Source organism: Dermacentor albipictus, chromosome 1 (assembly GCF_038994185.2).
Source record: "Dermacentor albipictus isolate Rhodes 1998 colony chromosome 1, USDA_Dalb.pri_finalv2, whole genome shotgun sequence".
In the NCBI taxonomy this organism is placed as follows: Eukaryota; Metazoa; Arthropoda; class Arachnida; order Ixodida; family Ixodidae; genus Dermacentor; species Dermacentor albipictus.
This window is the reverse complement of record NC_091821.1, coordinates 264,668,863-264,692,051: the sequence shown is the minus strand read 5'-3', so window position 1 is coordinate 264,692,051 and position 23,189 is coordinate 264,668,863. Positions and strand designations below refer to the sequence as shown.

At 48.2% G+C, this 23,189-nt stretch overlaps 1 long non-coding RNA gene across 1 annotated transcript in view; it reads left to right on the top strand.

The window, feature by feature from the left end:
• The first annotated feature begins 87 nt into the window (after positions 1 to 87).
• Positions 88 to 23,189, top strand: part of LOC135915185 (uncharacterized) — a 137,441-nt gene continuing 114,339 nt past the window's right edge. Inside the window, exon 1 of the long non-coding RNA XR_010568541.1 lies at positions 88 to 504. This is a non-coding gene — a long non-coding RNA (uncharacterized lncRNA). The remainder of the gene's footprint in view (positions 505 to 23,189) is intronic.

The window sequence follows — 23,189 nt, the reverse complement described above, 5'->3', positions numbered from 1 at the left end:
AAAGCGCGCATTGCCCAAGAGAATAGCAAATCAAGCATGAAACACCCATAAACAATTCACTTTGGCAGCAGCAGCGGCGGCGTACAGACGCGTCATAACCAACTTGGTCTACCTTTCGCAGGAACAGGACAAAAGCGCTGCCAGCATATTGCAAGGGTCCCGGAACATATCTGCCTTCGTGCATTTCCAATCTTGAAGAAAAGCCAGTACTTCAAGTGCAACAGGACTCACCCCTGCCATCTGTTTTCGCTGACCGGAGGCTATTCCTGGGCTTATCGGCTTCATCGAGGGGGCGGCATTCCTGTGTGCCGCATTCACTTTGGCAGCAGCAGCGGCGGCGTACAAACTCGTCATAACCAACTTGATCTACCTTTAGCAGGTTGGTGGTAATTCCGTTCCTACTTGCGGAAATATTACGCCGCGCCGTCGCTGTTGCTGCAACGAGTGCAACGAGCCTATTGCCTGCTTGTTGCCTAATTTGTGTTCAAGGATACGTTCGGTTCGGTGAGGCTCTCTGTTCTTTGAATTATGGCAAACACTGGTATTCTCGGGGACGTTCTCACGGCATTTGGCGAAAAATAGCCGAATAGCATAAAAGAGATTGTGAAAGTGTTAACCGAGGTACTAGCAAAGCCTGACAATTTCGCTGTTGACGTGAAGAATGAAATTGCAGCCGTGCAAACATCACACACTGATGTCCATTCTGAACAAGAGGGAGTATACGAGGGGCCATCGGTTTCATGAATGAGAGTTTTGAGCGGTTCAAGAAGGATGTCGTAGCGTTCAATCGCGACGTGACCGAAGTCAAAACACAGAATTCTCAATGCCAGTACGAAATTAAGCAGATGCAGAGGGCACTAGTGGAAGCTAAGAAAGAAATTATCGAGCTAAAGCAATATAGCAGGAGTTAGAACGTAGACATGAAAGGCATACCAGTGGTGCCTGCATTGTATGAATTGAAAATTGCTGTGGTCATTCATAGTATTATCAAAACCAATAATCCACTTGCAATTGCTTTGTTTAAAATCCCGTTACGAAATACAAGAGCTGCATCTAATCAGTGTTTTAATCTGCCTCCATGTCATAATCTGTACGGGAAATGGTTCGTGGAAATTAACGGCGCACTTATTTGGAATTCTCTGCCAATACATATAAAAGAAGCCCGTAACTTTAGGTCTGCTGTGAAAAAATACTTTTTTGAAAAATGCTGTCGATAAAAGTACACTTCTTTATATTTACATTCCTGCCTAAGTTATGCATGTCAATTGCTCAAGTTGTGCATGTCAATTTCATTTTTATGTATTATGTCTGTTTGCTCGCGTGCGTGAAGGATAAAAGAACACTGAGTTTATATTTACTTTCGTGTGTGAGTTATCTATGTTAATATTACTATTATGTATTAAGTCTACTGTTTTTGTTTGCTCGCGTGCTGCGTTTTATACCCTAAGTTTACTATGGACCCGGGACTAGGCAATGGCTATGAGCCATTGGGCCAGTAATGCTTTTGTATTTTGTAAAATATATTCTATATAATGAATGAATGAATAAAGCAAGCAAGCTTCAGAGAACAGTGATTCTCGCAGTGCAAGCGATCTAAGCTGTTGGGAGGCCCAGAAGTCGCGAGATATTGCGCCCAAAAGAAATAAAAGGAATAATTGCCTTAACGCGATACCGATGGTGGTAGACAGCCCGGATCTCATCTGCGCGAAGCGAGCAGCCTCGGCGTTGCCAGTGAGGTGTCCTCTCCGTTCCTCATCTTTAGAGCGGCGGCTTAGAACGCTCTCCTCGGCTTCTGGTGACTTTCCGCCGCTTGGATCGCCAGCTCTTGGCGCGTTGCTTCATTTCCATTACGAGCGAGCTTGCGCGGGGCTCGCGCGCCGGCCGCAGGCGCCGACCGAACGGGGGTGGGGGCAATCTGCGGCCCGGGTGCGCGTTCGCGGCGCCCGCTGTTGTTTGGCCGTCGTTAGCGGCCACTTGATTAGAGCTCGATCGCTCGACCGGGGATGCTAAGCTGGCGCCTGTTTCGATGTCCTTACGATGCTTCCCCTACACGGACCCCCCTGCCCCGGTCCCCTTTCCGTGCGAGGCGGCTTATTGCGATCCGTGATTCAAGGGGAAACGGAGGTGGAGGCTTTTTTCTCTCGCCGCAGCAATGGGCGTTCGCAGTGGCAGCCAGCGCTTCTCTTCGTTCGGCGGCAGCGAGGCACCAAGCGATGGCCGTGAGGCTGTGGGGGGAGCAAAGTGGCTGGGGGTACCCTATTTGAAATTTAAATGAGACCCATGCAAATGGAAGTCAACTGCCGCCTAATGCCGGCAGTCCTCAATCTTCCCCGGCCCTTGACGATCTCCCTCTTCTCTGCAGCAGTCGGCTGCGCGGCGGCCGTTAGCTGCGAATAGCCTCGACCGTTCGCCGTACGACGCTCCTTCTCTCTAGTCCCTCTTTTTTCCACGTCTTGTCAGCCGTGATTCTTTTGCCTCCCAGGCATCGTGCGCCAGGAGCATTCTTCGGCGCGGCTGCTCCGTGCGCCGGCAGGAGTGGCGCCGGAATTGCGTGTTATCACATCCGCCATCCGCCGCCAAAGTTTCGCGAGGAGGGGCCACTTACGCCCTGTTTTGCCCATCGCGTTTAGAAGCGAGCGTAGGTACTTAGTTGCCGGAAAGAACGGCTGGTGGAATCAAAACATCCTATGCCTCAAGGGGAATGAGTCGTCTGTGAGTTCAACTATGCGGTTAAGTGTGCCTGTTCACCTAGTACACGGGCCGGCTCAAAATCTAGCAGTTCCACTATGTTCTAAGTACTTTGCACAATGGTTCAGACCGCTTTAAGGTGGACGAAATTTTGTTTGAGCGTTCTCCTTACAACGTTGTAGCGAACTTGCTTCCTTTTGCTAGCCCAGCACTTTCTGCCCTCGCATGACCTTGAACAGGGAACGATGGGAAGTAGAGCGAGGCACACAAGCACGAAGGGACACACGCAATGCGCTACTTTATATCATGCTTAGTGTAAACCAACTAACCCAATTTTAAATTTTATGAAACTTTCAATGGGGTTGAATGGACTGTAGCATCACTATCTGGATAACAAACAAAAAGAAAAAGAAAACAAACAAACAACAGGGGGGGGGGGGATGGCCGGCGAAAGGGGATGGTCGGTAGTGAGGTCAAGATGGCCGTTAGACTTTCGTATGCGACTTCGAAGCTTCAGCAAGTCATTGAGAAACTAGGAAAGGCCTCTTTGTGAATCAAAGCTTCAGGAGAGATGCTATATTAACTTTCAAGCGTCTCACGCACACTCGGAGCGCCATTTTTCTCGTAATCATGGACAGTTGAGGCTTCGTTTTCAACATTTCGTACGACTTGGAGCCAAGAAAGTCTTGCCAGTGCGTGCTATCATCACTGCAATTCCTGAAGAAGTTTTGTTAGTTCGAACCACGGGAGTTTTCTGAGGACACACGTTGCGTTTTGAATCTGCTCATGATTTGCTGTCAGCTTTGATGTCTCTTTCCCCTTACATTTGTTAGATAAGGCAAAATACTGGCACCTTAGACAATGTGCATGCAGAGGACCCCAACTCAGCTTGGGCTATAACCTATTTCGTATGCAGGGCACAGAGCGTATACGATGACTTGGGCTCCACCCTTTCGAAAACTGCGTAGTAGGTGAATAGGTGAGAATAGGTGAGATAATCCTATATGTAAAAAGATTGGGTGTTCACTGCATTGTAGTCAGAGCGCAAATGGCATTTTGAGTTCAGCGCGTGCATATTGCGAAACCAAAAACTCTAATAGAACACGAAACCAAACGTGGTATCATGACTCAGTCGTCGTTTAGCAGCTGTAACGTTACTGCAACTATATGATTCAATAGTGACAGAAGAAGAACGTAAACTTTATTTTCAAATCAATGCGATTCGAGTCCGGCGTCTTTTTAGTGGGTCTGGGCATCCGCCGCGGACGCGGTCCGGAGACCTTGTCTCGAAGCGCCTTCTTCGGCTTGCTGGACGGCCCAGAGTTGTGCTGTCAGGTTCGAGCTGAGCAGTGCGGTCTTCCAGCGCGAGCGGAGGCTGGCGGTGGAAGAGACGGAGGGGTCGGCACTGCGCGACTTGTTTGTTAAGTGCCGACACTCCCATAACATATGATTTAGTGTGGCAACCTCGCCACACGATGTGCATCTGTTTGTAGTGTACATGTCTGGATACATGGCGTGCATGAGTCTGGGTTTTCTGTAAGAGACCGTTTGTATTTGTCTGAAGTGTACTGCTTGCGTGCTGTCTAACCTAGCGTGAGCGAATGGGTATACGCGTCTTTATAACTGGTAGTGTGTCGTGATGTCGTGGATCCTGGTCATGCCTGGAACCTGCTCTTCCTCCGATGATGCTCGGTGAGTGAGGCCTCGAGCAACGCGGTGAGCCGCTTCGTTGGGGGTGCTCCATCCAGTGTGTGCCGGGATCCATAGCAAAAGCTTCTGTTATTGAAGTCGGCCTCTCCCTGGTGTATGGGATGTTGCTGGAGTATGTGATACGCCTCTTGCCAGATACGCCCATTTGCAAAATTGCGAATTGCGTTTGTGAATCGCAGATCACGTATGTAGCTTTGGTTTGTGTGAGAGCCAGTGCTATGGCCGCTTCCTCTACCGCTTCAGCATGTGCTGTGTTCACGGTGACGCTCGTGAGGTGGTTGCTTCGGTGGCTAGTAACTGCCGCCACGAAACTCTTCCTGTCTCGATAACGCGCTGCGTCGGTGAAGATCGCCTTCTTGTCGTTGGAGTAACTTTAGTTCATGTGTTGTGCCCTGGCTTTACGTCTCCCCGTGTGGCGTTGGGGGCACATGTTGCGAGGCAATGGGGCTACTTAAAGTTGCTCGTGTATGGTTCTTGGAATTTCTACTTTGATGCTGTGCTGCGTGTGGTATGGGATGCCGAGCTTTTCGAGCACGTGTCTGCCCGGCCGGGTCTCGGATAGGCGCTCGAGTTGGGACACTTGTTGCGCCTCCACGAGTTCATCGAGCGTATTGTGTACGCCTAGTTCTAAGAGCTTGGTGGTGCCGACTCCGGGTGCAAGTCCCAACGCATATTTGTACGCCTTGCGTATGAGGGCGTTGAGCTTGTTTCTTTCCGCAACCGTCCAGTTGTGAAACTTTATTTAAGAAATAACGAAGGTTTGTATGGCGAAGCTTGTATGGCGAAGCCTGTATGGCGAAGCCTGTATGGCGAAGCACTTCGCAAGATAACGGCAAAGGTCAATAGTGACAGAGGCTTTCTCTTTTTCTCATCCTTCTTCGATGACGACGTTTAAAACATAAACTGTATGGATTCCTAAGAGTATATCCTATTTTTGAGCACCCTCTGGCATAACAGGGTTGTGTCGCTACCGGTATCCATATCAACCGCGACGTTTAAACGTGCCAATTCGCTAGACGCGGAGCAGTATAAATGTTTGAGAATAGAAGGGGTCTGAACCGTGCACGCGAAGATGGAGAAGTGGAAAAGATTGAAAAAGAGCGAGAGAGAGAGATAGAGAGAAGCATATGAAGGAGAAAAAGAAATGCTTTAGCTAGAGTTCAAGATGTTAGCCTACCCAAATGCCTGGCATGATACTTCCGAGAGCGAGACAACGAGACAGAGGGATTGGTTGAAAGGGAAGAGGAAAGCCTGCTGACCACGCCGTAAATGTATTGCATGCGTCTGACGCCTGAATATTGGCCAGAAGTGTGGGGAAGGGAAGAGATGGATGGTGATACAGACAGGAATAGGAAGGAAGAGACTGCATGAAGCTGGCTGCTCTGCTCACAAAAACTCCTCTGCGATCGCGAAACGCGTTCGGTAGGTATGCGGAAAGTAACAAATCCCACTGCCCGTGCAATGTCTGGCAGCGTGAAAGACAAATCGAGAAATAAAAACTAAAAAGAAAAATATAAAGTAAACCGCAGGAATTAAGAAAAGGAAGCGTAGAAGGCTCCTACACGAAATAATAATTAAATTATGGGGTTTTACGTGCCAAAACCACTTTCTCATTATGAGGCACGCCGTAGTGGAGGACTCCGGAAATTTCGACCACCTGGGGGTTCTTTAACGTGCACCTAAATATAAGCATGCGGGTGTTTTCGCATTTCGGCCCCATCGAAATGCGGCCGCCGTGGCCGGGATTCGATCCCGCGACCTCGTGCTCAGCAGCCTAACATCATAGCCACTGAGCAACCACGGCGGTTGACAACAACAACACGCTTCGCCGCCTCCACCGGTGCCCCGTATGCGTGGAGACGGGCACCATGTGGTGGTGGTGCAAGGAGCCCAGCCGTGGTGACGTCGCGCGCGCGTGTTTTTCTCGTTCATTTTCTTTCTTTCCCTCGCGCAGCCGCTGCCGTGGTGATGGTGATGATGATGATGATTTATTGGCATCCTCTTGGAAACAGGGTGGTGACAAATAGTCACCTAGCTTGCTTGAATAAGGTGTGTCATACATGTTTTTCATTCTACCATTTTTGTATACATGGATGGATGGATGAACTTAGGGCGCGCGTTAGCCCACAGCGGGCTGCTCCCACGTCGGGACGGAGAGGCCGAGCCTCTCCGTCCCGATGTAACTGTTCGCAACGGTTCCTCGAGGTTGGGCCTGCGTAGAACTGCATCCCAGCGCGAAGAAGTGGTGCTTTCATCTCCGCGTAACGCGGGACACCACGAAAGCATGTGATCTAAGTTCGCTAAGTCATTGCATAGTGCACATGCACTTGTTGTCTGAAGTACGGGGTAAATCCTGTGAAGAAGTTGGGGGCTGGCGTATGACCCCGTGTGTTAATGGCCTTAGTGTTAAAGCCTGAGGTCTACTGAGTTTACGATGTGGGAGGGGGTAGATCCTTCAGGCTAAGTAAAAGTGCTTAGTAAGTTCGTTGTACGAGGAAGGAGAGTCTAGATTGTCTGTTCCGCCAACATCACGCTGCCCGGTAGCTACGCGGTCGATGATCCCTCGCGCAGCATTGTGTGCCGACTCGCTGAGGTTGGGCGGGGCACCCTCAATCCCTCCCATATGGGCTGGAAACCAGATGACTGTATGTGACTTGATCTCCTTGCTTCCTAGTATCCCTAGGGCGAGCTGGGATATGTTTCCTTTGGCAAATGCCCGAACGGCTGATCTCGAGTCACTGTATATTGTTGTCCTCTTGTCGTCCAATAAGGCTATCGCTATTGCAGCCTGCTCTGCGATCTCAGAGGACGTCGTCCGAATCGAGATGGAGTTCGTGACTTGACTTTCATATTCTACGCTTACCGCAGCGAAGACCCGTCAATCAGCGTAGTGTGCTGCGTCTACGAAACTGTTCTCCGAAACCCGTTCACGAGCCTTTTTCAGGAGGGCCTTCGCGCGCGCCCGACGTCTTCCCACGTTGTGTGCCGGATGGACGTTTCATGTGATCGGGGCGACAGTGATGCGGTCCGGCTGCTCTCGAGAAATGCTGCAGAACTTTGTCTTGACTATGGGGTGGGGGGGGGGACGCCCAGCTATTGTAGGATGTGTCTTCCAGCTTGTGTGGTAGATAGCCTGGCGAACTGGGCCCTCTCCTGCGCTTCCGCGATTTCCTCTAGCGTGTTACGCATGCCAAGTTGAAGTAAGCGTTCCGTGTGTGCGTATATGGCCAGGCCGAGAGCTTTCTTGATTGCCTTCCTCATTAATGTGTTGAGATTATCCCGCTCCGATCTTTACCATACGTGCATGGCCGCGAGGTAAGTGAAAGGGCACGATATGAACGCATGTACCAATCTAACGAGGTTATCTTCTCCGAGGCCCTGCTGATGGTTGGCCGCTATTTTTATTAGTCTGATGGCATTGTACTTCTTCTGAGTATACATCTTTCTATTTTTTCTCCCTCAAAACCTTTGCCTGTAACAGATCCGGTCGTACTAATTACTTCCCAGATTTTTTTCTCCCGACACTTTCCCACCAAAACGCGAATGCGCAGAGGCGAGCGCCATCTGGTAGTGGTGCAAGGAACTGAACGGCGGTTACGTCGCGCGCGTCCTCCACTGTGATTGGTTCACCTATTTGGCAAGAGAACAACCACACAGCACCCACGGTCACAAAAACCCGGCGAGGTTCGTAAACAAAAGCTTCGTTTTTAAATAGGGCACTGTCTAACAAAAGAGATACGCGAACTGAGCAAGCTCTACATGACTTCATGAAGGTCCGGATCACATAAAATTGTCACAAGTACCTCTGTCGTGCAAAAGCAAGCAATCTAAGTGATTTATTGAAGCTATAAAATGCTCGCAAGTGCACAATATGCGTGACGAATTCTCGCCAACAATGCGCGTGTGGTACATTGGAGTGGTTTACTTTTTAGATAAAAGCACTCATGCTCACGTTTGTCGCAGTGACACAGCAAGCAAGAGTCACAATTCGGAACACTATTCTGAAGGGCACCGCACTGCTGTTTTCGCATCGCTTCAGCGGTATAAACAGCAGACACGGGATGCGCAGTGTAGCATGGAGTGAACGGTATGGGGATCGACTCAGAGGAACTACCGTGACCAGTTCCGACAAATCAATAGGTTTTCACGTCCTCCGCTATGGCGCAGTGGGTTTTCAGCTACCGCAGCCGATCACTGGCGTTCAACGTACGGGGCGTTGTATATTGATTGTTGATGTCGTTTAATGGCTGGTCTTGCATGCACGGTGACATCAGGGAGTGTAGACCTGGTAGCGATTCATTGAAGATTACCAACGCCCTAGCTGGGCGATCAAGGTTATAGGCGAAAGCCTTTCACAGTGCAGTTATCTCAATAACAGATTCCAAGGTCTTGCGGCAAAACCTTGCTGTGATTATGTCGTTCGTTGATGAAATCCAGAGACTAATCGTGGACGACTCAGGTGCGACATGGGGGTGGAGTGTTTACTTCGATCCCGATATTTGGCATATCACCCGTAGTCTCCACGTTGTATAGGTGAACAACAACAACAACAACAACAACAACAACAACAACAACAACAACAACAACAACAACAACAACAACAACAACAACAACAACAACAACAACAACAACAACAACAACAACCGATATCACAGTGTCCAAATACTGTCTTATGATTAGCAGAAACTGTTATGGTACACAAGGTATAAGTTAAAGCTGCAGTACTTCGTTTATATGGTGCGCATCATGTAATGAAAGCATTTTTAGACCCTTCGCGAGGAGATTCTCTTGTCAAGCACTTGTTCCGACAGGATCGTCCGTGACGTTCCGTCGTACCAGGGTACGTAACATCGCCTACATCTTCCGCTCAAGGCGCACAGTGCAGGAAATGGGAAACACCTCCCTTGGCCTGCTGTCTTAGGGCCGACGTCATGGGAAAGAATAAGAGAAGGCGGGAATACGTGAAAAACTAGGGCGCAAGCCCGGTCCTTCTCCTATTCTTATGACTCTCGTTCTCTTTTCTGAGACGAGCATGAAATCGAGGAGTGCGAGGGAGTGCGTTGCCAAGCGAGTTGGGTCGAAGAACTGATAAAGCGAGGCTATTTTCGCAGTGACACCCTCCCGTTTCTTTGGGAAGCCCAGACGTAACGATAATACGTCAGCAGCTTATCGGTCCACCGAGCAGGGAGAGCGGGCAGAAAGGCTGCAGGGGATATATAGAGCTATGAGCCCATAGTACAGCTGAGATGCCCGCTGGAGTCGAGACATTCGCTCGCTCCCGGAAGGGGCGACAGGGCGCGAGATGTGAGTAGCAGAGAAGAGGGTAGGGATGGTGTCGCTGCAGAAAGGACTTCTATTTCCTGACGGGAACTCACCCCCCGTCCCCCCTTCTTGCGCAGCGACGTCCCGCCAGCGCTGTCGTCCCTTCGCGCCTCGTTCTCCACGCGTTAATATCTGGAGCCACGCGACGGCGGAAAGAATAAGCGGCCGACGCCTCGGCGGATGCGACACCGCTATAGCAAGACGTTGTCCACTGCGGCGACCACCACCATTTTGGCCGGCCGATTTGTCCCGCTGCAGAGCGCCTTTCTGCCGCTTCCTTTTGTTTCGAGGCCCCTTGCTAACACCCGAGAGCTTCACGGTGGCGAGCCCCTCGGCTGTTTCTTTTCATTTCCTGTGCCGTCGGCTGCGTATACTGCACCGACGTCACCGCCCTCCGTTAGAGAGTATTAGCCGCATCTGGTCCCGGAAGTCCAACGGCTCCCGACGGCTCAGTCGTGGATTTCGATCGGTACACGTCCAATAAGCTCCGCCGCAGACGGGAAGACCATTGCCGAATCTGACGGAGCTCCCTTTTTCGTCTCGTTCCTGGCCTGGCTTCATAAGATTCTCGATGAAAGTCATGATTCTCCGGAACGTATCGTTACTGCTAAGGTGGCTCGACCCCTGCGGCTATCATAGAAACACAATGATCTCTAAATATTTTTGTTTAGAAGTACATGTTTCATATGTATGATCATTGAAGTCGTGAGCAACGAAACGTGTGCAGTGGCAAGATAGGCCACCTATTCAAGGAGTATACTAACAACAGCTCGGATCAGAATTTCTCGCTATTGTACTTGCATGGGAAGTAATAAAAGTGCGGGAGATCACCATTGGTTTATTGGTATGATGTAGTTGCTGCTATAGGTGATATTCATAGTGCATAGTGACTTGGCTACACTGGCATCTTCCGCCATTTATCCTACAGTGTACAATTGTGAGGCAGCTGTATGTTGATAGACTCAGAGATCGTCGCAGTGCGGCTATTGAGGGCTCTAAAATACAACAGTCATTTTCATCGCCCAGTGATTCGTGAATACCAAACTTCACGTTGCTGCCATGAAGCAACAAAGCCGGACTAATGGATTTGCACACTAAATCATCCGTCCGGGGAGCAGTCTCAAGAGGCGTAGTGATTTGAAGCCGAAACACACACCCACACACCTTCCGCAGCGACATACGCTTCGGCGCTCTCAAGACGGAGCTCTCAAGAAGGCGCGTCGTGTGTGTCAGGAAATCGATGCTTCATGCACTCAGCTAATGAGCCCTGTGGTTGCTCCGGTCACACTGGCTTCTCGCTTCGGGTGTGCGAACTTTAATCGTGCAAGACAAACAGTGCGTTCATGAACTGTGAAGACAGATGACAAATTGTCGGTTGGGTGTCAGGACTTGGCTCCGTGTGTCGCTTTTTTTCGCCACAGCTGGTGTCCGCAAGATGGGACGCGAAACTCCTATATGTTTCTACAAGTGCGCCGGCAGCATTGGCGCGCTGCACGTGTTTTCCCTCATTCGGGTTCTTAAGCGGTGCTTAATTCTTGAACTGCTTTTGTGCTTCCGAGTAGAAGATTTCACTTTCTACAGATTCTCTGGTTGGAATCACAGTGTAACAACGTGAGCGACTTTGCAAACGCGGCTTCTCAACTGCAGGCCCGAACACCGAGAAACACAAAGTTGTTTTAGAGTTTGATAGAAAAGTGCGAAAACGAACGCACGTGCGGTTCAACAGCACATCGCATGGTGAAGCAGCGAAAGCTTGAGGACGAGCATGGACATACATACATACATACATACATACATACATACATACATACATACATACATACATACATACATACATACATACATACATACATACATACATACATACATACATACATACATACATACGCACGCACGCACGCACGCACGCACGCACGCACGTACATACATACATACATACATACATACATACATACATACATACATACATACATACATACATACATACATACGTACGTACGTACGTACGTACGTACGTACGTACATACATACATACATACATACATACATACATACATACATACATACATACATACATACATACATACATACATACATACATACATACATACATACATACATACATACATACATACATACATACATACATACATACATACATACATACATACATACATACATACATACATACATACGTTATATTCTAGCAGCGTCTTACATGGAAGTTAGCGTTGCCCTCCAGCGCAACTTTAAACAAAGCAGGTGTTGTCAAACCTGATACAGCAAGAATAATTTGAAGGTTTATTATACAAGGTCCTTCTAAAGAGCCCGGCACGTGAGCATAGCATCTGAAGTCTTACTTTTAGATGCTCATACAGCACCCTGTACACGCAACGTGAATTACGTCGGCCACTATTTCGCACAGGGGTTAGATATTTATTCGCCCGTTTGCTTGTGTCCATCGTCATTGCTGATAAAAAGAGTCTTAGCTTGTTGCAAGCGTCAACACGAATACCTGGCTTTGCTGGTAGCAGCACAAGAAGTGGAAGGCCACCTCTGAACAAATGCGAAAGCAGCAGCTATGCCGTCCAGCGAGTAGTGTTGTTTGTTAACGTTAATTAGAATTATATTCTGGGGCTTTATGTGCAAGAACTACGATATGATTACGAGGTACGCCGTAGTGGGGGACTCCGGATTAATTGTGACAATCTGGGGAAGTGTAACGTGCACCTGAATCCAAGTACATGATCATTTTTGCATTTCTTCCCTATCGAATCGAAATACTCCTTAGTCACTGGGTTATCGCGGTGGTTTGCTAAGTGATAAGATTCATCATTACTTTGTTTAGCGCAAAGCAATGGGCACAAGAGAGATGACAGGACAAGGCGCTTGTCCTGTCGTCTCTCCTGTGTCTGTTGTTTTGCGCTAAACAAAGTAATTATGGATTGGCACCAACTAGCCCGCCAACGCGTTGTGATAAAATGCAGGTGTCACAATCATATATGGGAGAAGGCTCCGATGTATTCTGCTCACCACCACCACAGCAATCATCATCATCATCATCATCATCATCAACAACAACAACAACAACAACAACAACAACAACAACAACAACAACAACAACAACAATAATAATAATAATAATATAACATTCAATCAATCAATCAGTCAAATGTTTATTACAATGCCCAGAAACAGCTACGGAGCCCTCGTGCATTGAAATTTTTTTTTGCAAGACAGTGTACAGAACAGACAAATTTAGCAGACAAAACAATGTGAGTCAGAGAAATAAATAAGAAAAAAAACGAGGAGGCGGCCGTAGAAGGGAATTAATCATATAACATCAGTGCCTATACACACATGGAATGAACTCTAAAATATGTGAATACAGGCAGAATACTTATTTTATGCTTATTGGAGTTGAACCGTATTATAGCCTTTAATGCAACAGGTTCTCGCAGAAAATCTAGAATGCTGCCCTTTTACACTTTTGCTGCAAGAAAAATTGCCCATGATAAAGAAGCTTTGGGCACTGTATAATGTCATAGACCCCCTTATAGAGGGACAAAAGGTCTGATTTAATACGTTTTGATTTTAGAGGTGCGAGTTGAGGCATACTTGAGAGAATGCTGGACTGTGGTCACCAGAATGGCAAAAGCGGTGCTTGAAAATAGACCAATTTATTTTGAACGCCTTTAGTGAGGTCGGAATTAGATTTGCACGTGGAAGACACACAGTACAATACAATTTTAGATACGTAGCTGGGGAGTGAAAGTCATGCAATGGACGACAAACAATACCAAGAGCGCGAAGGGCACGTTGTCTCGTAGATATAACGTTGAAGAGAAGCATAGAAGTTTGTTTAAGTACACACCAAGATCTTTCACTTGATCGATACTGCGCAATGGAGCATCACGAAGGGGGTGCGAAAATTGCATACGGTGTGTTTTCCTCGTATAAAATATACCATAATTTTGGAAGCATTTAAGAAGAGGAGGAGAAATAGACGGAAGGACAGGGAGGTTAGCCAGTTCTCAGACCGGCTGGCTACCCTGTGCTGAGGAAAGGGGATAGGAATAAAAGATAATAGAAAAGAGTTATTACTAAAAAAAGGAACAGCAAAAGTAAAAGAGAAAAAGGAAAGGAGAATACGACACTGCTTAAAGTCTGTCTATAAGAGTGCTTACCGGAGAGGGGGGTTCTCCACCAGTTGAAGAGTGAAAAAAATAACTCTTTGGAAGTCGGTGCACTCGTGAATACTGTAGACAGCTTTGTGATCTTTGTAATGAAGAGATCATGGCAAGCTACATCAAATGTTATACTTAGGTCAAAGTAAAGAGCGTCTAATTGGCCTATACTATGTACCACACTGGAACCAAGGGTCATAAATGTAACGAGGCTTGTTGTTGTGGAGCGCACTGATAGAAAGCCATGCTGTTCATTTGTTAAAATGTTCTTAGCACTAACAGAAAGCAGGGAATACAATTCACAGTGAAACAATTTTTACGCGGCGCGGAGGACCGATATAGGGTGGTATTTAGTAACTGCATTCTAGCACCCGATTTGTGTACGGGTACTACCCATGCTACCTTCCAAGCGCTATGAAGCGTACTAGGCTTTAGGGAACTGTTGAAGATGCGTGTGAGAACAGGAACAGTTATACTTCCTTACGTCTTAAGCAGTGGGGGAGGGATACCATCAGCGCTACAAGAAAGGGTTGGTTTGAGGCGCTCCATACACCTGAAAACAAGGTCATCATTGACTGATAGTGTACGGACCCTACCAGATCTACCTACTAGACTGAGAAGGAAGGTTACTTGTTGTATATGGAGCATCTTTTACACCACATATAGAGAAGAAATGCTTTGCAAGGGCATAAGCAGTGTTCGAGACTTCACCGTTTTCATCAACAAGACATACATCTTCGGTAATTCTTTTAGGATAGTAAAGTCTCAATCACACCGGCGACTTGAGGAGGCCGCGCGACCATTTGCGACTGGCGACTAAGAAGCGACTGAACGCGACCGATGCTCAAACCGGCAAGCCTGGGCGAGCGGGACCTGCAAGTCGCAATCCCGGAGATTATTGTTCTCAGCGAGAACACTAGGGATCTACGCAGTTCGCGCGCACTTCGCTGGTTTCGCGAAGCCATGGATTTAGATTCCAGCCATGGATTTAGATTCCAGCGAAGCGGAAGACGTCGCCACTTTGCTGATGTGATGTGCCGTGCGTGGTGTCAGCTGTGGCAGCGCGGAAGGCTCCGAAGAAAAAGAGACGCTAGTGTGTGCCCCCCGTTGTTGCGTTCTCCAGGGTAGCGTGCCCCACCGCTGCCGATCAGTTCTTGCGCCGCCTGTTTATCGAAGCTCGACCGACGTTACTACTGGGTAGTGTGGCGTTGTCGGCGGGCTGCAGGCATCCAGTAGACCATGGCGACTAGGCAAGGACGAGACGACTTCTAGTGCGAAACTTGCACCGTTTATTCAATGGTTGGTGAAAGACGAGAGGAAGAGAATGAAGTGAAAAGTGCATTGCGGGGCCCTTTAATAGCCCCACTAAAGTCGTAGGCGGGATCTTGCTCACGTCAACGTCACGCGATATGCACTGAGTTCCACGGTGCTTGGCGGCGGCACCCACTCACCCGGCGACCCTGCACGAGCCCGCCTCCGGAGGTAGGCGTTTATCGTAGGCACTTATCATTTCTTCTAGGCGGCGTTGGTTCGCGGAAGTTCTCCTGTAGAGCTTGACAGTTCATGGAAAGGGCGTCTGGTTGTGGATAGGCAGCTGATCCATTGTCCTAGTTGACGTCCTTACGAGCGTTCCTCCGCTGGCGGCAGCCCTGTCTGGTTCGCGGAAAGGGTTTTCGCGCACACACACGAAGGAGCCTGTAAGCACTGCGGGGCCCTGCCAGACCGGTCATCCACTCGAGACAACCATGGCAAATTAGGAATCCATCCTTCGCTTCAATGAGGCATGGTGGTAGAGCATCCTTTGTGCCCGGGGTGTTACACACCAACCGTAACACCGAGCCGCCGTTCGCAACAAGTGACCGGCCACGCAAGCCGCCTCCTGCTCGAATTCCACGCGCGTGACGAGGAGTAATATCGAGAGTAAGTTGTAATTTCTAGTTCGCGTTGCGTGGGAATCGGTGCATAATTTTTGTGCTTTTTTGCTGCTGTTCAGCTTCCTGCGAATGCTACCGCGTACATTAGACACATTACTGGAACTGCTGCGCCCCAGCATCTCGAGGCAAGACACCAATTACATTCCTATATATAGTCTGCCATGGTGGCGTGGACTTTCTATTTGGTGCGACGCAGGATCGGACGCCGGTACAAAACACATGCTAGCATAACTTTCGGCGCGCCGCTGATTGGTTTAGCAGTTTTGCGGCAACAGTCGTGCGACTGAAAAATCGAGCAGCGAGTGACTGACCCACTGCAGAATAGTCGCTTTTCGAGAAAAGCGGCCATACACGCTTTATATGGCTGCAATGATCATTCTTATCTTGAAATTTACACAGACTGCGACAGCGCCTAAAGTCAAGTTCCCACTTATCTAGGCCTCTGTGCTCCATTTTTCTGTGTGCACGGGCTATCAATTATAGCAGTTTTCAGTTCTTTAGAAAACCAAGGAGTAAATTCACTTTCTTAATGTTTTTGTAGGTATGAATATGTGCAAGCCACCTTGAATAACTTTCGTAAACAAATATAGTCAGTGTTCTCCCACTAAATGAAGGTTCGCGTCAGAAAGACTGTGACGCATATACCATTTTTGCCCTATGGCGTAGTCTTGTTCTCATAATAGAATTTGTACGCGCTAGCGAAAAATGATCCGAAGCCTTTTTCCTTCCAGTGGCAAAATCTACGGATGGTCGTTATCAAGCGCTCTAGTCATGCGACCCCATATTCGACAGGTTCCATCCGTGCGATTGGATCAGGCCGCCTCGCCGAGCATGGATTACGCGATGCTCCGCCGCCTCTGTTAGTTGAGCGACGAAAACGGAATTCGCCATTTCTTTCGGGACGAGAGCTTCTTTCCTGCGTTTGCCCGACCGTTGTGCGCATGCGTGAGTTGAGACAGTTGGGGACTTTTGCTCCTCGAAATCTGCCTTTCTCTGGGTACTACGGAGGAGGACGAGCTTTCCTCCGTTTGTCCCTAGCCGAGCTGCACTACGCGACAGCCGGATAAATACTCCATAAAAAATCACCGCCCAAGCACTCCGTACAGATGGCTAACCAACGAAGCTGAAATGTGCGGATACGGTGTTTATCACTGAGTTAATCTAGACGGCTCATTAAACGACGGCTTGGTAGTCTGCCGGATCCTCGGTACGCAGTCGCTGCTTGCGCTCGGATGTACGAGCCTGTTCTTGTGCCCAGGGTGCAGCATCGGTGCAGCATAGACGAGCTCGTTGCCGGTTCTGCACGCGGCGTTGCTGATGGAAAGTTGCCTGCTCCTAAGGAGTACGCATGACGCGTGGCCTACCCATTTCGGAACCGGAGAGAAACTGCTCTGCGCGTGCGCTAGGATGCGACGGAGAGCAACGACGTCACTACTGGCGCAGCTAATCCAACATCACCTAGCTAGCACAAGGTCTTTTCACTCCGATCCATGACGTCATGTTGCCTGGCCCGACTGCCATATAATCTATGCGGATGCCCCCGAGTAGGCAACAGTGATTTTGTCGTCATCGCTTTCATCACGCCAGCCTTGTCAATCTAAATTTCAGGCCAGGTAGCGGGACGTCATGGAACGCAGTAATCAGGCCTTGTGCTATCTAGGTGGTGTTGGCTAATCACGAGCCTCTCTTTCTCTCTCTTTTTTTTTTGGCGTGCGCATGGGGTTGCGCTGGAGGAGTTTTCGGCGTGCGGGTGACCGACAGACAGACGAATCGGCTAGCCATATACAGCTTCCTCTCTGTAAAAAGCTCCCTCTCCGTTCCTGTTCCATGGCGCCGTGCAAAAGCATTGCGCCCATGACTGCGAAGTTCTCGGTCGAACTGGCGTCTTCCTAGACGTTTCCTTAATTTTATTGTTTTAATAATCCTTGATTATTATATAATCTCCCTTCGACGTCTGCCATACACGTACTTTTTCGTATGCCTCACTACCAGGCCTGACACGTTGTTACGGTGAAATTGATAAATTCTAAAATATCCAATTGCAGGTTATACTGAAGCTCGATCACGTTCATGGCTGGGCGGAGCTCCATACGCAGAGAGGGCCTATGTGGCACGTGCTATGTGAACAAGGAACCCGTACGGGTAGCGAAACGTCTTTCTTTTCGTTTGATTTGGTCAGTGACTGCAAAACTTTTTCACGAGTGGGCACGGACCAGCACAAAGCGGCAGCAGTCCTCAGGTAAAGTTGTCCATGCTCTGGCAACAACAGGGATGTTCTTACAAGTAATGACGGCAAAGAACACGCTAGCAATGCTGTGAATGACGAAAGTTTTATTGGGCGAACCTGTGCCCACAAGAACAGCCTACACTTAAAGCACAACGATAGCGGTGAACGCAGTCGTCGATCGTCGAAATATGATCTACCGGTCAAGTGCGTCAGCTTTTATACCGGAGTCATCGAAGGTTCCACAGTAATCGCTGGTGCCAGCGTGTCTTCCGGAAAATTCTACACAAATCGCGTCACACATTAAATGAGATTACACAAGCTTCGGCGGCAACAGAAAACGGGTAGAAACATCGATAACATTCGAGAAACTTCCCGTGCTGAGCGATAACATTGGTTAGACAGTGAAAAGCGGTCACCTAAACAAGATAAACAAGTACACGTGTCATTATAATGACTAGTAATGTGGTGCCGCCGCAGTGGACCTTTGGCTCCCATGCATTGTGGAGCGACTGGACAGGCATCGAGCAAATATAGGAGGCTCTGCTGTAGCTCACTTAAACATGCTTAAACTGTACGCAATTTTGACCGCATTGAACGCGCGCAGCGCCGGCAGACTTGTTGTTCTTTTGAAGTTCGCTTTGGGTGAGAAGCTGACACAATCGCACTGAGCACGCGGTGTGAGTACCAGTGCTACCCTACAGTCACTGAGGCAGGGCAAGTTCGTGGCTTCCGCTGGGCATCGGTAATATACTTCATTTACTTTTTGTGTCTGTTGTCGTTTACCATTATTTCGGTCAGCTTGCATTCTAGAAAACATTTTCCTTATCTTCAAAATTTGGAAGGTGGCCTTAGCATGGCGGCCTTACCTAGATACGAGTAAGCAGGATAGATAGGGGTACATTCTGCATAGTTCATCTTCATGTTTCCTCTTCGCTTTATTCCTGTCGCCTGACTGCAGCAGTAACATTTCAATCGGTTTCATGTAGGAAACATGGAGAACCAAAGGGGTCCAATATTTCAGAGTGCTCCATGTAGGATCAACCTTTATCACAAAGGCACCATATGCGCCGCTATTGAGACATGCTCGTCTATGCCTCACTGAGATTGAGGGATTAGGCAACATCGCCTCTGTTAAATGGCAGCTTTGTCTGAGGGCAGTGGCGAGCCATTCTTGCCGTTTTCCATATGGAAACAACTCATGGTGGTGCGCCGTGGGTTGTTAAGTTAGGGAGACTGAATGAAAAACATCTGTTTTGTGCATAGGAATGAATGTGGCTTTGTATGCAGTAATTCAGTGAAGTAACTTTACCCAAACGCCACCTGCAGGGGGTTGGGTGGGGGGAGGACCTAAAGCCTTTGCTTCTACGCAGGGAAGTAAGAATAAATGTTAGACACTCGGTGAAGCGAGCATATACCTGATTACTGGATGTTTTGTAGACGAAATAGTATTGCATAACTTGTGTAGGTTGCTTCACATTCTGCCTATCATTGATTGCTGGTGCTGTTGCCTCACCGGCAATCCGCGAAACTAAGGCAGCATCTTGTGTCCTGGCCTTGCGGTAATCGATCTGCTGTTGCCTGTGTAGCCTCTTGCACCAGGGGAACAGAAGTGGCGCGCAATAAAACTGATTGACTCCCAGAGGGCGCAGAATCTCATTTTCTCCAGGGCCCACTGTGATGGGCGACCTTGTGAGGTGACCATCCTTTATCACCTAGGGGTTGGTTAGTTGCCAGAAGCGGAACACACAAGAGCATTTCGCGTCAGTAGTGCATGGAATAGCCGGCTCCTTCAAGTAATACCATTCTTTTATTTGAAATATGTCAAACAAAATAAATTATATATAAAAAAGTCTGTCTGCTCTCTCAGGCATGTGCTACTTTATAAAGTAAATAAAAAAAAAACTAACACTGATGAAGAAACGAAGAGCAGCAAGAGGAATCGTCAAGTAGAGTTTTGTGCCAGCAGCGATGGGTCAGGGAGTACCGCAGTTGGCAAAAATTTGGGATTTAGGAGGGATAGGTTATTGTATACAGCTAGAGCACAAGATACCATAATGTTGCACCGAGATGGCGTGACGTCTCCAAGAACGATCTGAAGTGAACGCGCTAAAATGACGGAGGACAAAGTAGAAACACACTTTGAAGCAGCTGATAACTGCGTAAGTGTTGCATCCATATCACTGCCACGCAAAGAACTGCTTTACCTGAACGCGAATGCGCCCTGAGAAACTGTGATTGCGCTCCTAGTATAAATCAGTGGAGTTTTTTCCTGATTAAACATTGTTGGAAGTGGCGCCCTGTGTGTGTGTTTCTTTGTCCTCCGTCATTTTAGCGCCTTCACTTCAGGTCATGCTTAACCAACACGCCCAACTACCCATCCTAACGTCTCCAAGAAGTGCGTTCGAAACACTTACGCTAATAAAGTATATACTGTTCACCAAGAGATTTAACCAGTTAGGCCCGACCCGCCAGCTTGTTGCAAAGCGTATGAACTATCTGAATATTTACGCGTGCATAGTCATGCCTTTGCCCAAGCAGCATCAATCTCCTGAGCGCGGCGAGATTGTCACTGCAGCTGAAAAGCAGAAGATATTTTACTGCTGAAGTCAGTTAGAAGCTCAGGGCTATGTGGGCTATTCTCAGGTCCCGGAGGTTGGCAAAACCGCCGGCGATTTATTGGAGATCTGTCATCCTAAGCAGCATCAGCTTAACGCTACCCTGAACGTTGCGACTTTGACGGCTGTGCGAGATGTGCTGAGCAAAAGTGTTAGCTTAAGTTCCGACGTCAAGCGCAGAAAGACGCAAAAAATTGCTGCGATAGCCGCTCCTCATCAGCGATGCACTGCTATGCTTTATTTTAACAGGTACAAGAACCCTCAAAGGTTCTACAAATGCGAGAATAAAGCGCCAGAGCGAAGAACCGGCTAAGCTTGCCCCTAAGCGGCTGACACATTGCGTGTATCTTAGGCAACCGGCACAAAGTTCATTAGTTTCTTATTTTAATTTCGGTGCTTAAGAGAGACAGAGAGGGGGGAATGTCACCGTTTAATAGAGCGAGATCATAGATCTCTAGGAACAAATTATCTCCAAAGGACATCATTTCGTACATCTATATCTCGATGACCTTCGCTGCTGTCATTGTTCCATTTTAGGACTTAAAGGGACACTAAAGGCAAATATTAAGTCAAGCTAAAGCGATAGATTAGTGCTTGAGAATCTCTACGGCGTCAGTATTATTGCGAGCAGAGCCTTATATTATTATCATTATTTGATTTGAAAACATATATACATTTAACAGGAAAGGGAAAGCGAGGAGCAGGCTGGCAAATGCCACCGGAAGGGGAGAACGCCTGCTTACTCTTCAGAAAGGAAGAAACAGCAACACAGAAATGGAAGAGGAAGGAAAAGAGCAAAGGGGAAGAAAGAGCAGCAGGCCAAATCTAAAAGAATAAAGTAGAACACATGGTACAGATCACACACGGTAGGGTCGGTCACTGAAGGTCACGCAACTACAGAATGGAAGAAATAGTGTCGACGCTACAAACGTGAACCTAAGTTAGTTAATTTGAGAAAAGTAGAGGGCCCTGAGCCGGATCACAGCGAGACGCACAACCACTGAGGTACGAAAATTTGTCGAGTGTCGTACACCGCAGGCTAAGGAGATGATAGTCTCTCACTAGCGACATGCGCGGCGCACTGAAAGTGGGACACTCCAATATCAGGTGCTGCAGTGTCTCGCAGCAGCCGCAAAACGTACACGATGGACTGGCCACCCGCCCTCGTCTGCATAAACGTTCACGCACGTTCACGCAGCCAACCCCCAGCTTGAGTAGTTGCGCTCTTGCGCGACGAAGCAAGCCTCGACAGCGAACACCGGGCGGGAACGTTCCATTTGCGATGCGCTGGTCTGGATGCTCCTTGAGCAGGTGGCGACGAATCGGCAGACGTGCGTCATTAAGCTTGAGCAGTATTTCAGGGCAGACACAGTTGTTATAAGCGCAAGTTGAAGCCAGTCGATCAGTCTCTTCCTTTCCGGCGATTCCTACGTGTGAAGGTATCCATTGAGCAACGAGAGGTACCCTACGTGATGAAATTTTGTTCGCAGAGTCAGTAAGGCTGCGCACAATTGGGCAGTCAGTCTAACCGCGTTGTAACCTGCTGAGGATAGCGTGGGAGTCCATAAAGATGGCAGTCTTCGATGTGATTAACTCCTCTTGCACGTATTTCAGAGCAACATTAATCGCTGCTAGCTCCGCAGTTGTTGACGAAGTTGGATGAGGTATTTGAAGAATACGTCGTACTTGAGTCGAAGGGCAGAAAAAGGCGCAAAGGCGCCTCGACCATTATTGTGTATAGATGCATCTTTGAATACTTGAAGCATCTGTGAATACTTCAAGATAACCTGGAAATCTTTCGAACATGTCGGACTGAGCAAATTAGAATACTGCCGAAACAGGCATATCAGACTTTTTGTGTATGTCAGATATTGTGAGGTAAATGGGGAATACGTGTTTCGTGATATCTTTTGGAGGCGAAGGCGTAACTGAAGCAGCATGTTCAGAAATATGAGTGATATTCTTAAATAATGCCGCCATTCTATTCCATGTGAGAAAACGGGCGGTGAATGAGACGATCACGGAGCGAGTGACCATTCGATGCGCGGTGCAGACGGTCAATATGATACAGAGCTCTCTGGTCTGTTTGCAGCCTCAGTGGTTACTGATGCGCTTCAGTGAGTAATGCAACAGATTGCGCCTCACCAGGTAATCGATGCATAAGTCGAAGGGCAACGCGGTGATCTCGTTCCAGTTGGGCAATCAAACTAGGTGGTACTTTCAGAACTGGTAACGCATACATCATGCTTGAGAGTACAGATGACTGGTACACCTGGAGAGCCGTTGTTTGGTCGCAGCCAGCATCTCTAGCAGTCAAGGCGGCTAAATACTTAAGAAGGGAGTGCGATTTGCATCGTACAAATTTAACGGCAAGACACCGAGAGATGCGATCATCCAAAATTAACCCTAAATAACGGTGTTGTCGCAGCCAGCTTGTAGGCGTTGCGTCAAGGTGAAGTCGGCTCATTGTTCGACGAGCGCGTTATTTAGAGTGATATGCTATAGC